The 16,037-nt window shown below is 43.8% G+C and overlaps 1 long non-coding RNA gene across 11 annotated transcripts; it reads right to left on the bottom strand.

Annotated features, from left to right (window-relative positions):
• Positions 1 to 11,353: 11,353 nt before the first annotated feature.
• On the bottom strand, positions 11,354 to 15,185 carry LOC123119117 (uncharacterized). Of its 11 annotated transcripts, none has more exons than XR_006458439.1 (8): positions 14,773 to 15,185; positions 14,603 to 14,690; positions 14,429 to 14,516; positions 12,538 to 14,273; positions 12,271 to 12,373; positions 12,136 to 12,198; positions 11,777 to 12,049; positions 11,354 to 11,685 (listed from the first exon to the last, which is right to left on the bottom strand). It is a non-coding gene; the product is annotated as an uncharacterized lncRNA (long non-coding RNA). The 11 variants fall into 11 exon arrangements; XR_006458442.1 differs by having other exon boundaries at positions 12,538 to 12,618; XR_006458437.1 differs by having other exon boundaries at positions 14,607 to 14,690.
• Positions 15,186 to 16,037: the final 852 nt, after the last annotated feature.

The raw sequence follows: 16,037 nt of genomic DNA, 5'->3' as shown, positions 1-16,037 counted from the left end.
CCGGTCCATTCCGGAACTCCTCATGACGTCCGGGATCTCATCCGGGTCTCCGAACAACTTTCGGTTAACCGCATACTAATATCTCTACCACTCTAGCGTCACCGAACCTTAAGTGTGTAGACCCTACGGGTTCGGGAGACATGCAGACATGACCGAGACGACTCTCCGGTCAATAACCAACAGCGGGATCTGGATACCCATGTTGGCTCCCACATGTTCCACGATGATCTCATCGGATGAACCACGATGTCGAGGATTCAATCAATCCCGTATACAATTCCCTTTGTCAATCGGTACGTTACTTGCCCGAGATTCGATCGTCGGTATCCCAATACCTTGTTCAATCTCGTTACCGGCAAGTCACTTTACTCGTACCGTAATGCATGATCCCGTGACCAAACACTTGGTCACATTGAGCTCATTATGATGATGCATTACCGAGTGGGCCCAGAGATACCTCTCCGTCATACGGAGTGACAAATCCCAGTCTCGATTCGTGCCAACCCAACAGACACTTTCGGAGATACCCGTAGTGCACCTTTATAGCCACCCAGTTACGTTGTGACGTTTGGCACACCCAAAGCACTCCTATGGTATCCGGGAGTTGCACAATCTCATGGTCTAAGGAAATGATACTTGACATTTGGAAAAGCTCTAGCAAACGAACTACACGATCTTGTGCTATGCTTAGGATTGGGTCTTGTCCATCACATCATTCTCCTAATGATGTGATCCCGTTATCAATGACATCCAATGTCCATAGTCAGGAAACCATGACTATCTGTTGATCAACGAGCTAGTCAACTAGAGGCTCACTAGGGACATGTTGTGGTCTATGTATTCACACATGTATTACGATTTCCGGATAACACAATTATAGCATGAACAATAGACAATTATCATGAACAAGGAAATATAATAATAACCATTTTATTATTGCCTCTAGGGCATATTTCCAACAGTCTCCCACTTGCACTAGAGTCAATAATCTAGTTACATTGTGATGAATCGAACACCCATAGAGTTCTGGTGTTGATCATGTTTTGCTCTAGGGAGAGGTTTAGTCAACGGATCTGCTACATTCAGGTCCGTATGTACTTTACAAATATCTATGTCTCCATTTTGAACATTTTCACGAATGGAGTTGAAGCGACGCTTGATATGCCTGGTCTTCCTGTGAAACCTGGGCTCCTTGGCAAGGGCAATAGCTCCAGTGTTGTCACAGAAGAGAGTCATCGGGCCCGACGCATTGGGAATAACTCCTAGGTCGGTAATGAACTCCTTCACCCAGATTGCTTCTTGTGCTGCCTCTGAGGCCGCCATGTATTCCGCTTCACATGTAGATCCCGCCACAACGCTTTGCTTGCAACTACACCAGCTTACTGCCCCACCATTCAAAATATACACGTATCCGGTTTGTGACTTAGAGTCATCCAGATCTGTGTTGAAACTAGCATCGACGTAACCCTTTACGACGAGCTCTTCGTCACCTCCATAAACGAGAAACATATCCTTAGTCCTCTTCAGGTACTTCAGGATATTCTTGACCGCTGTCCAGTGTTCCATGCCGGGATTACTTTGGTACCTTCCTACCAAACTTACGGCAAGGTTTACATCAGGTCTGGTACACAGCATGGCATACATAATAGACCCTATGGCCGAGGCATAGGGGACGACACTCATCTTTTCTCTATCTTCTGCCGTGGTCAGGCATTGAGCCGTGCTCAATTGCACACCTTGCAATACAGGTAAGAACCCCTTCTTGGACTGATCCATATTGAACTTCTTCAATATCTTGTCAAGGTACGTACTTTGTGAAAGACCAATGAGGCGTCTTGATCTATCTCTATAGATCTTGATGCCTAATATATAAGCAGCTTCTCCAAGGTCCTTCATTGAAAAACACTTGTTCAAGTAGGCCTTTATGCTTCCCAAGAATTCTATATCATTTCCCATCAACAGTATGTCATCCACATATAATATGTGAAATGCTACAGAGCTCCCACTCACTTTTCTTGTAAACACAGGCTTCTCCATAAGTCTGTGTAAACCCAAACGCTTTGATCATCTCATCAAATCAAATGTTCCAACTCCGAGATGCTTGCACCTGCCCATAGATGGAGCGCTGGAGCTTGCATACCTTGTTAGCATTCTTAGGATCGACAAAACCTTCCGGCTGCATCATATACAATTCTTCCTTAAGAAAGCCGTTAAGGAATGCCGTTTTGACGTCCATTTGCCATATCTCATAATCATAGTATGCGGCAATTGCTAACATGATTCGGACGGACTTCAGCTTCGCTACGGGTGAGAAAGTCTCATCGTAGTCAACCCCTTGAACTTGTCGATAACCCTTAGCGACAAGTCGAGCTTTATAGATGGTAACATTACCATCCGCGTCTGTCTTCTTCTTAAAGATCCATCTGTTTTCTATCGCTCGCCGATCATCGGGCAAGTCTGTCAAAGTCCACACTTTGTTTTCATACATGGATCCTATCTCGGATTGCATGGCTTCAAGCCATTTGTCGGAATCTGGGCCCGCCATTGCTTCTTCATAGTTCGAAGGTTCAGCGTTGTCTAACAACATGATTTCCAAGACAGGGTTGCCGTACCACTCTGGCGCGGAACGTGTCCTTGTGGACCTACGAAGTTAAGTAGGATCTTGATCCGAAGTACCTTGATCATCATCATCATTAACTTCCTCTCTAGTCGGTGCAGGCACCACAGGAACATCTTCCTGAGCTGCGCTACTTTCCGGTTCAAGAGGTAGTACTTCATCAAGTTCCACTTTCCTCCCACTTACTTCTTTCGAGAGAAACTCTTTCTCCAGAAAGGACCCGTTCTTGGCAACAAAGATCTTGCCTTCGGATCTGAGGTAGAAGGTATACCCAATGGTTTCCTTAGGGTATCCTATGAAGACGCATTTTTCCGACTTGGGTTCGAGCTTTTCAGGTTGAAGTTTCTTGACATAAGCATCGCATCCCCAAACTTTTAGAAACGACATCTTAGGTTTCTTCCCAAACCAAAATTCATACGGTGTCGTCTCAACGGATTTCGACGGAGCCCTATTTAAAGTGAATGCGGCAGTCTCTAAAGCATAGCCCCAAAATGAGAGCAGTAGATCGGTAAGAGACATCATAGATCGCACCATATCCAATAGAGTGCGATTACGACGTTCGGACACACCATTTCGCTGAGGTGTTCCAGGCGGCGTGAGTTGTGAAACTATTCCACATTTCCTTAAGTGTGTGCCAAATTCGTGACTCAAATATTCCCCTCCACGATCTGATCGTAAGAACTTTATTTTTCTGTCACGTTGATTCTCAACCTCACTCTGAAATTCCTTGAACTTTTCAAAGGTCTCAGACTTGTGTTTCATTAGGTAGACATACCCATATCTACTCAAGTCATCAGTGAGAGTGAGAACATAATGATGGCCACCGCGAGCCTCAACACTCATTGGACCGCACACATCAGTATGTATGATTTCCAATAAGTTGGTTGCTCGCTCCATTGTTCCGGAGAACGGAGTCTTGGTCATCTTACCCATGAGGCATGGTTCGCAGGTGTCAAATGATTCGTAATCAAGAGACTCCAAAAGTCCATCTGCATGGAGCTTCTTTATGCGTTTGACACCAATGTTACCAAGACGGCAGTGCCACAAGTATGTGGGACTATCATTATCAACCTTACATCTTTTGGTATTCAACTATCAATATGTGTAAAACTACGTTCGAGATTCATTAAGAATAAACCATTAACCAGCGGGGCATGACCATAAAAAATATCTCTCATATAAATAGAACAACCATTATTCTCGGATTTAAATGAGTAGCCATCTCGAATTAAACGAGATCCTGATACAATGTTCATGCTCAAAGCTGGCACTAAATAACAATTATTGAGGTTTAAAACTAATCCCGTAGGTAAATGTAGAGGTAGCATGCCGACGGCGATCACATCGACCTTGGAACCATTCCCGACGCGCATCGTCACCTCGTCCTTTGCCAGTCTCCGTTTATTCCGCAGCTCCTGCTTTGAGTTACAAATATGAGCAACCGCACCGGTATCAAATACCCAGGAGCTACTACGAGTGCTGGTAAGGTACACATCAATAACATGTATATCACATATACCTTTGGTGTTGCCGGCCTTCTTGTCCGCCAAGTACTTGGGGCAGTTCCGCTTCCAGTGACCACTTCCCTTGCAATAAAAGCACTCAGTCTCAGGCTTGGGTCCATTCTTTGGCTTCTTCCTGGCAACTGGCTTACCGGGCGCGGCAACTCCCTTGCCGTCCTTCTTGAAGTTCTTCTTACCCTTGCCTTTCTTGAACTTAGTGGTTTTATTCACCATCAACACTTGATGTTCCTTTCCACCTCCGCTGATTTCAGCATTGAATATACCTCAGGAATGGTCTTTTCCATCCCCTGCATATTGAAGTTCATCACAAAGCTCTTGTAGCTCGGTGGAAGCGACTGAAGGATTCTGTCAATGACCGCGTCATCCGGGAGATTAACTCCCAGCTGAGTCAAGCGGTTGTGTAACCCAGACATTTTGAGTATGTGCTCACTGACAGAACTATTTTCCTCCATCTTACAACTGAAGAACTTGTCGGAGACTTCATATCTCTCGACCCGGGCATGAGCTTGGAAAACCATTTTCAGCTCTTCGAACATCTCATATGCTCCGTGTTGCTCAAAACGCTTTTGGAGCCCCGGTTCTAAGTTGCAAAGCATGCCGCACTGAACGAGGGAGTAATCATCAGCACGCTGCTGCCAAGCGTTCATAACGTCTTGGTTCTCTGGGATGGGTGCGTCACCTAGCGGTGCTTCTAGGACATAATCTTTCTTGGCAGCAATGAGGATGATCCTCAGGTTCCGGACCCAGTCCGTATAGTTGCTGCCATCATCTTTCAGTTTGGTTTTCTCTAGGAACGCGTTGAAGTTGAGGGCAACATTAGCGTGGGCCATTTGATCTACAAGACATATTGTAAAGATTTTAGACTAAGTTCATGATAATTAAGTTCATATAATCAAATTATTCAATGAACTCCCACTCAGATAGACATCCCTCTAGTCATCTAAGTGAAACATGATCCGAGTCAACTAGGCCGTGTCCGATCATCACGTGAGACGGACTAGTCAACATCGGTGAACATCTTCATGTTGATCGAATCTCCTATACGACTCATGTTCGACCTTTCGGCCTCATGTGTTCCGAGGCCATGTCTGTACATGCTAGGCTCGTCAAGTCAACCTAAGTGTTTTTGCATGTGTAAATCTGTCTTACACCCGTTGTATGTGAACGTTAGAATCTATCACACCCGATCATCACGTGGTGCTTCGAAACAACGGACTTTCGCAACGGCGCACAGTTAGGGGGAACACTTTCTTGAAATTATTATAAGGGATCATCTTACTTACTACCGTCGTACTAAGCAAATAAGAAACAAAATATGATAAACATCACATGCAATCAAATAGTGACATGATATGGCCAGTATCATATTGCTCCTTTGATCTCCATCTTCGGGGCGCCATGATCATCTTCGTCACCGTCATGACACCATGATCTCCATCATCGTGTCTTCATGAAGTTGTCACGCCAACGATTACTTCCACTTCTATGGCTAACGTGTTTAGCAATAAAGTAAAGTAATTTACATGGCGTTATTCAATGACACGCAGGTCATACAAAAATAAAGACAACTCCTATGGCTCCTGCCGGTTGTCATACTCATCGACATGCAAGTCGTGATTCCTATTACAAGAACATGATCAATCACATACATCACATATATTTCATTCATCATATCCTTTTGGCCATATCACATCACAAGGCATATGCTGGAAAAACAAGTTAGACGTCCTCTAATTGTTGTTGCATGTTTTTACGTGGCTTCTATAGGTTTCTAGCAAGAACGTTTCTTACCTACGTAAAACCACAACGTGATATGCCAATTTCTATTTACCCTTCATAAGGACCCTTTTCATCGAATCCGATCCGACTAAACTGGGAGAGACAGACACCCGCTAGCCACCTTATGCAACTAGTGCATGTCAGTCGGTGGAACCTGTCTCACGTAAGCGTACGTGTAAGGTCGGTCCGGGCCGCTTCATCCCACGATGCCGCCGAATCAAGATAAGAGTAGTAACGGCAAGTAAATTGACAATATCGACGCCCACAACTGCTTTGTGTTCTACTCGTGCATAGAAACTACGCATAGACCTAGCTCATGATGCCACTGTTGGGGATCGTAGCAGAAATTTAAAATTTTCTACGTATCCCCAAGATCAATCTATGGAGTCATCTAGCAACGAGAGAGAGGGGAGTGCATCTACATACCCTTGTAGATCGCGCGCGGAAGCGTTCAAGAGAACGGGGTTGATGGAGTCGTACTCGTCGTGATCCAAATCACCGATGATCCTAGCGCCGAACGGACGGCACCTCCGCGTTCAACACACGTACGGAGCGAGGACGTCTCCTCCTTCTTGATCCAGCAAGGGGCGAGGAGAAGTTGATGGAGATCCAGCAGCACGACGGCATGGTGGTGGAAGTAGCGGGATCCCGGCAGGGCTTCGCCAAGCGCAAGCGGGGAGGAAGAGGTGTCACGGGAGGGAGGGAGGCGCCAGGGCTTGGGGTGCTGCTCCCATGCGCCTCCCCACTATATATAGGGGTGGAGGGGGCTGGTTTCTTTCCCTCCAGGTCCATTGGGGCGTTGGCAAAGGTGGGGGAAAGAAATCCCATCATTTCCCTTCCCCACCGATTGTTATCCCCCTTTTTTAGGGATCTTGATCTTATCCCTTCGGGATATGATCTTATTCCTTCTAAGGTGGGATCTTGGTGCGCCTTGACCAGGGGTGTGGGGCCTTGCCCCCCCTACCCACGTTCATGTGGGTCCCCTCATGCAGGTGGGCCCCACTTCGGAACCTTCTAGAACCTTCCCGGTATAATACCGAAAAATCCCGAACATTTTCCGGTGGCCAAAATAGGACTTCCCATATATAAATCTTTACCTCCGGACCATTCCGGAACTCCTCGTGACGTCCGGGATCTCATCCGGGACTCTGAACAACTTTCGGTTAACCGCATACTAATATCTCTACAACTCACCGAACCTTAAGTTGTAGACCCTACGGGTTCGGGAGACATGCAGACATGACCGAGACGACTCTCCGGTCAATAACCAACAGCGGGATCTGGATACCCATGTTGGCTCCCACATGTTCCACGATGATCTCATCGGATGAACCACGATGTCGAGGATTCAATCAATCCCGTATAAAATTCCCTTTGTCAATTGGTACATTACTTGCCCGAGATTTGATCGTCGGTATCCCAATACCTTGTTCAATCTCGTTACCGGCAAGTCACTTTACTCGTACCGTAATGCATGATCCCGTGACCAAACACTTGATCACATTGAGCTCATTATGATGATGCATTACCGAGTGGGCCCAGAGATACCTCTCCGTCATACGGAGTGACAAATCCCAGTCTCGATTCGTGCCAACCCAACAGACACTTTCGGAGATACCCGTAGTGCACCTTTATAGCCACCCAGTTACGTTGTGACGTTTGGCACACCCAAAGCACTCCTATGGTATCCGGGAGTTGCACAATCTCATGGTCTAAGGAAATGATACTTGACATTTGGAAAAGCTCTAGCAAACGAACTACACGATCTTGTGCTATGCTTAGGATTGGGTCTTGTCCATCACATCATTCTCCTAATGATGTGATCCCGTTATCAATGACATCCAATGTCCATAGTCAGGAAACCATGACTATCTGTTGATCAACGAGCTAGTCAACTAGAGGCTCACTAGGGACATGTTGTGGTCTATGTATTCACACATGTATTATGATTTCTGGATAACACAATTATAGCATGAACAATAGACAATTATCATGAACTAGGAAATATAATAATAACCATTTTATTATTGCCTCTAGGGCATATTTCCAACAGTTGTCATGTGCTTTTATGGTTTGATGCATAAAATCTTAATGCGAAAGAACGTCACTTTATATTGCCACTTCTGATAGGGACCTTTATTATGCAGTCCGTCGCTTTTATTTCTTCCACATCACAAGATCGTATAAAGCTTATTTTCTCCACACTAATAGATCATACATATTTGGAGAGCAATTTTTATTGCTTGCAACAATGACAACTTACTTGAAGGATTTTACTCAATCCATAGGTAGGTATGGTGGACACTCATGGCAAAACTTGGTTTAAGGATATTCGAAAGCTCAAGTAGTATCTCTACTTGGTGCAGAGAATTGGGCTAGCATGAGGGGGAAAGGCAAGCTCAACATGTTGGATGATCCATGATGATATACTTTATTTCGGATATAAGAAAACATAACCCATTACGTAGTCTTCCTTGTCCAACATCAACTTTTTAGCATGTCATATTTTAATGAGTGCTCACAATCATAAAAGATGTCCAAGATAGTATATTTATATGTGAAAACCTCTCTTTCTTTATTACTTCCTATTAATTGCAATGCTGACCAAAACTATGTTTGTCAACTCTCAACAACTTTTATTCATCATACTCTTTTATATGTGAAGTCATTACTCTCTATAAGAACAATATGATCTCTTTAATTCTTTTTATTCTTTCTTTTATTCCCTCAAGATCATAGCAAGATAATCAAGCCCTTGACTCAAAACTAAACTTTATTATATATAGCTCACGGACTCGATTACATAGAGGGATCATAAAGCAAAACTCAAAACTAGATCATACTAAAACTTTATTCCACTAGATCAAGATATTACCAAAAGGATCGAACTAAGAAAAATGGTAAAGATAGGAGTGTGATGGTGACACGATACCGGGGCACCTCCCCCAAGCTTGGCAGTTGCCAAGGGGAGTGCCCATACCCATGTGATTATGTCTCCTTCCTCGGAGGTGGTGATGAAGGAGTTGTTGATGATGTAGTGTCGCACATCGAGCGTAGGAGATCCTCCAATTTGCGGATAATGCCCTTGAGTGCGGTGATATGCTCCTTCAACAAAATATTTTCACGCATGCAGAACTGAGACAGCTACAATTGGAGGTTATGGAGGTGCAGCTCTCCAATGAGCTTGACCGGTGGACATATATTTGGGACACCAGCCTCTTCACTACAAAACAATACTATACATTCTACTTCAGAGAAATTCAAGCACACGAAGCTTTCGGATGGATTTGGAAATCTAAGTCAACCATGAAAATCAAAGTCTTCGGGTGGCTGTTACTTTCTGACCGTCTCAACACCAAGAATATGCTCAAACGACGACATTACAATATTGGAGATGTTCATGACTGCATTCTTTGTGGATTACCAATTGAAGAGACATTGGAACATCTCTTCTTCGAGTGCCACTTCAGCTCTGATTACTGGTCCCACCTTGGTCTTTCTTGGCTTCCGGGCAACACAAGATTACACAACATCTCCAAAGCAAAAGAGGACTGGAATAGGCCACTCTTTATGGAACTATTTTTGTTGGCCGCCTGGAGTATATGGAAGGAGCGCAATAACAAGCACTTTAGAAGGATCATACCCTCCAAAACATCCTGGTTGGATAGACTTAAGGCTGATTTTTCCCTGCTCATTCATAGGGTTAGGGACGAACACAAACAATACATTCAACTCATCCTTGCATCCCTGTAAACTAGCTCCTGCATCCCACCCCCAAAAGGGGGATGGATTGTAATTACAATGTACAGAACCACTAACTTATATTAATATATACTACAGTGGGAGGTACTCCTACTGTTTCTGGTCAAAACAAAATATTTTCACGTGTGAGATACTTGTTTTGTATGCGAGCGAACTCAATCATCTTGAAAGCTTCAATCTCAGTTGGGGTAAGAAGATTGTAATGAGGTTGAAGGGTGTCTTCTTCTTCTGCTGCCGGAGCTTGATCCTCCGTGGCCTCCTAGATCCTATCATCCTTGTTGATCTCCCCGGGTTCTTCTCTCCTCAGCTCTATCTTCATTAGCCAAGCATCGTTGCCCTCATTGTTGGAGGAGGGGGACGACATGATGCCTGACTTTGACAACTCTGGCAGAAAATAGCTCGAAACAAAAACAGAAGATATTTGCGTGGTACGGTGGTCAAAACCTTCGGGAGATTATATAATGAATTTTTACCGACCAAAAGAAGTATCATGCAAGAAAACGGAGTCCGGAAAGCCCACGAGGTGCCCACGAGGCAGGGGGCGCGCCCAGGGGGTAGGGCCCGCCCTCCACCCTCGTGGATGCCTCGTGTCCTCTTTCGACTACTTCTTATTTTTCTATTTTCTTAAATATTCCAAAACGGAGAAAAATTGCTATTATAATTGTTTTGGAGTCGGTTTACTTACCGTACCACATACCTATTCATTTTCGGAGTCTGAAACGTTCTCGAAAGTGTCCCTTATGTATTCCTCTGGGGGTTTCAATAACATTAGTTTCAACATTTATTGGGTTACCTGAGATATAATGTTTGATTCTTTGACCGTTCACCACCTTCGGATTTGTGCCTTCGAAGTTGCTAATTTTTATGGCACCAGAACGATAAACCTCCTCGATAACGTAAGGACCTTCCCATTTAGAGAGGAGTTTTCCTACAAAAAAATTTAGACGCGAGTTGTATAGCAAAACATAATCACCTACATTAAACTCACGCTTTTGTATCCTTTTGTCATGCCATCTTTTAACTTTTTCTTTAAACAGTTTGGCATTCGCATAGGCCTGGGTTCTCCATTCGTCAAGTGAGCTAATGTCAGATAGTCTCTTCTCACCGGCAAGTTTGAAATCATAATTGAGCTCTTTAATGGCCCAATATGCCTTATGCTCTAGTTCGAGAGGTAAGTGACATGCTTTTCCATAAACCATTTTATATGGAGACATACCCATAGGATTTTTATATGCAGTTCTATAGGCCCATAATGCATCATCAAGTTTTTTGGACCAATTCTTTCTAGATCTATTAACACACTACAACAATACCCCACCAATAGCAACGCATTTTTCCGTATCTATAAGTCCAAATATGCGTTGTAATTGTCTTTACCAACGGTTTGGGATGCGTAGCCAGTGTTGCTAGCGCATAATGCAACGCTTATACCGCCGTTTGTAAAAGGAGCCGTTGCAAGAGTACAACACATAAAGCCGACCTTTACAACAGTTTTATATGTTGGTGCTTAACGTACACGAATCCAAATCTCATTTCTGGCAACTAGGAATTTTCAACGCTTCATGTGTTGTTACATATATAACGTAAATTATATAACAATTAAATTAATGCTCAACATAACAGTGATAATTATGTATATGAAGTGTGGAAAAAAAATAAAAGAATATACTCATTAGAGAAAGAAATCATATATTGGATAAAGCTGTTGGATTACAATGGTTGATATTACAAGGGAAACATCATCGAAATGTGATGCATAACCTAAATATTTTCTTGACAGCGAAACTTAAATAGAAAGCATCCTTCAACATCCCTACAACTTAACTAAACTTAACCGGGGAACACCATCCGACAGAAACATCATCCCTACAACTTAACTAAAACTGATAGCATCCATCATCATCATCATGGACCGGAACATCATTATCATCATGAACCGGAACATCATCGTCATTGCAATATACTTGCCACGCACCATTATAATCATCCATATATCTTTTGAATCTACAAAGAAAATAACAAAATGAACTGTTAATACACAATGCATTGACATGATGAATGTAGTGATAGAGGCAGCAGGATATTAGGCACGTACAAAGGTTGAAGGCCATGCAATCTTTTTTTTCTGCATTATCGAGAGTATTGCAGCTTTCGCGACTCCGTACCAAATCTTCAGTTTTCACAAGTGCCATATCGACATGCACTACCAAGAATTCATTTGTCATTTTAGCATCATCATGTTTAAATTTAGGATCACAACTTACAACTATAGCAAGAGCTACGTCCCTATTATGATTGTGAAAAGATACCGGCATGAGTGTTAGTTGTCATTGATGACTAATCAGGACGCCACAATATATGACACAGCCTGCAGAAAAACATGGCTTAATAAAATTATATGGAGAGTAGCCTAAGTGCTGATGTGCATTCAAGGGCAATTGTGAGTGACAGTACCACTTCTTTTCTCTTCTCCATTTAGTTAGCAAACTGAGCCAAAACGGTTTTAGTCATCTGAAACTGAACCAAAACATTTAGCTCTAGTTGGTTTCAGTCATCCAACAGGAAACAAACAAACCTAAAGGTGCTCACCACGCTTTGGAACAAAACTACAGCCCCAGATCCACTGAAACAAATTTACATAGTCATCACCAGCCTAGAGATCCATTGCTAATTCTGTACACCTACAGTCAAACTGTTTTGTGTGAACCAACAGAATTATTTATTGCTAAATAAATCCACTGAAACCTACACCCCAAATGCTATAAATTGGCATGGACAGCAGCATAGAACCTAGCATGGCTCAATGGTCGTGGACACAATGAGCAGTACCACGGTAGGGAGAGGGAGAGAGTATACCTTCCATGGCATCGTCCATGACTTGCTCCACGAACTCGACTTGCTCCATGGAGTCACCGTACATCGAGTTCGTGCGTGTAGCTTCAAAACCAAGGGAAAAAGGTTACAGGTGTCTCATGCATCTCTAGAACAGTGCAAAAGAAGTAAACTTCATCAAGATCAATTCGTACTTAATAAAAGAAGAGCAACCTATATTCCTCATGTTCTATGTGTACTAGTTACTACCTTGGCAACTTTACATCTGGCTCAATGAATTTATCCCCGAGTTAGCTAGACTAGTCATTAACCCGTGCTTCTGCATAGGCTAGACAGTTTTAGTTTACCATATATAACTGGAACATATTTATGTGAGAAAAACAATATTAGAACCATAAATTTTAAAAGAAGCATACTTTTGACTAACTGAGAAATATTACATGTGATATTGTGTTGGCTTCCATGTGGCTAAAGTAAATTTAATTTTAGTAAAGGCATTTGTACATACTATTTATCATTCCTATAAATAAAGTTTCCAAATTATAATTTGTATGAAAAAGTCAGGAACCCAAGGCTAGAAAATATACAGAAGATATTGGTGAATGTTCTGATTTCCTTTAATTACATAGCAGGAGTCTAAATCTTGTGTGCTCCTAATATTAGCTATCTGGAAACCCCAAATGCATCCCATGCTTTAGTGATTTCGGTTAAAAAAGGAAACCACAGTTTCTAGTTAACAAACAAAACTAAAGCTAATGTACATGAATATCTGTCTTGTATATATGCAAGGCGTCATTAAGAAATTTTTTCTGAAATAAACACGTACATCATTCAAATCTTCTACATAAGATACACATCAAATGATCATGTTAAGCCACCTATAAACATGAAAGTGAAATGCTGGCTGGAGGCAGAAGTGCAGCACTACTGTTTGGAACTTTGATTATGTGGTGCTGCTGGAGGTGATCAGAGCTGCAGACCACCCCAACTGGATGCTTTCCTTTCACTCCGTGCAACACAATCGAGTCAAGAGGAGTACTCATCAATACACGCGTACAAAACATATTTTTTTTCTAGATAAAACAATAGTGATCAAGTCAATTGCATAGTGTTGGCAATAAGCCATGTGTGTGTGGATGGCGCATAGGTGCACGTATGTGTGCCGCATATGTGTGTCTAGGCTCAAGCCGGAGGCCGGTGTGTGGCCGCGTCCAGCTGAGCGGGAGTAGCGGGGAGCCAGTCAATCTGTTTGAGCTGGTGGTGTAGTGCTTGTAGTGTGGCGCGCTATGCGCGCGGCCGGACAGATCGTGCATGCATGTAGGAGTCAGCAGGTAGGTGGCCGGTAGGCGTGCGTGCGTGGTGGCCGGGGTTAGTGCTGTGCGTGCGTCTGTGCTAGACCGGATATAAATCCCCTGCCTTTGTGCTGGTTGCGTGAATCGGGTGTAGCCATGTAGCCATTGTAAGGAAGAAAAGGATTGGGGCGTTCGTGCGCCGGCCGGCTTGTGTGCACTGTTCTTCTTCTTCCACCTCCGTTTGAGTGAGAGGAGAGGTAGCTAGAGCGCTGCGGTTCCAACACATAGTTCTTTCTTCTGTTATGACCTTAAAGGATGGAGAATAGAAAACGAATCGCCACACGACCAGTTCCTTCACTCAACAGCCTTGGCGCCAAAGACGCTTGCGGCCGCCTAATCTGCTTCAAACTACCATCGCTACACCTCCGCCGCCACATGGACTATCGTTAGATTTATTTAGTAATTAGCCTAAAAGAACATATGTTGGATTTTTGCATTGTAAAAACCTTAACAGTAGAATATTATAGATTGGAAAAGAAAAGGATTGGGGCCTTGGGGAGATACTGTAATTAGACTCCGACCTGATTCCTAACCATATACCTGGTGTTTTCTGTACAAATTACCTCAAACACACTGGTTGCTGCTCCAAGACGTAGATGGGCTTCAGAATAGCTTACTAGAAAGACAATCGTTCCCTACAATGTTGTTGCCCTAGAAAGAATATGCAACTCGGGGTTAATTTGAAGCCACTACTGGTCCTGATGTGCTACGAACCAGAGCAGAGGGGAGGAGTGGACCAACTCGCCCGAGGCCAGAGGAGCAGGAGGAAGCTCCATGGCTGCTTTGTCCCGAGCAGCTGCAAGGATGTCCACTGGCGGTTCCTCCCTGCACGTGTACAGAAGAAGAGAAGAGCAGGTTAGAGAAAGGGAGAGAGAGAGGATGAAGCCAGGGGAGGGGATGCACTCACCGGACGGGAGGTGGACGACGGCCACCGGAGCCGACACCTGAAACCCTAATAGCCATGGGGGGAGGGTCGCGGGTGGGCTTTGGTGACCGCGAGCGCCGGATCTAACCGGATGGGAGGGCGCCGCGGTGCGAGGGCGCCTCAGGCTGTGCTTCACGGTGGCGGGGTTCGCCGGACGTCGCCTGAGTCAACCGCCGCAGGTGGCGCAGAAGGAGCCGCGTGAAGAGAGGGAGATGGGACGCGAGAGGGATGAGTGGGTTGGGATTGGGCGGATCCGGCAGCCACTGGAGCTGCGAGGTGGGAGGAGCGGAGGGGGAGGGCCGGCGGCGAGGTGGGTCGGAGGAGGGATACGAGGCGATGGATGGCGGCGATTTGGGAGAGATGAGGGGAATCCAGGACTCTGTTTCTCGTGCGTCTCTCTCTCCTTTTCTCTGTTTTTTTTTCATATATGTACCATGAAAGGGTCATGGGCTGTAACTGTACAACGCATATGCTCCAACCCTTATATACGTATCTACTATGAATTTTGCAACATATAGTCAAACTGTTGTAAAAAATTTGTTGCTTTATAAGGGGTATCCTTGTAGTGACAGTCTTTTGCAAAACTAATTTAATCTCCCTATTACTTAGTTCTACTTTACCACTAGATTGTGGATGGTATGGAGATGCAATTCTATAATTGACATCATACTTAGCAAGCATTTTGTGAAAAACATCATACTTAGCAGTCATTAAATATCTAGGGACTCCAAACCTCGAAAAAATAACTTCTTTAAGCATCTTAATAGAGGTGTTATGATCAGCACTACTAGTTAGAATAGCTTCTACCCACATAATAACGTAATCAACGGCAACTAAAATATGTGTATACCCATTAGAGGAAGGAAATGGTCCCATATAATCAAAGCCCCATACATCAAATGGTTCAATAACAAGTGAATAGTTCATAGGCATTTCTTGACGTCTACTAATATTACCAATTCTTTGACATTCATCATAAGACGAGACATATACTTACGGGCGTCCTTGAAAAGAGTAGGCCAATAAAAACCGGATTGCAATACCTTATGTGCAGTTCTGTCTCCAGCGTGGTGTTCTCCATAAGCCTCGGAGTGACACTTGCGTAGGATATGCTCTTGTTCATGCTCAGATACACAACGTCTAATAACACCATCTACTCCTTTATAAAGGTGTGGGTCATCCCAAAAGTAATGTCTTAAATTATAGAAAAACTTTTTCTTTTGCTGGTATGTGAAATTAGGTGGTAT

This window comes from Triticum aestivum, chromosome 5D, assembly GCF_018294505.1.
Source record: "Triticum aestivum cultivar Chinese Spring chromosome 5D, IWGSC CS RefSeq v2.1, whole genome shotgun sequence".
NCBI lineage: Eukaryota > Viridiplantae > Streptophyta > Magnoliopsida > Poales > Poaceae > Triticum > Triticum aestivum.
This window is presented reverse-complemented; position numbering and strand designations above follow the sequence as displayed.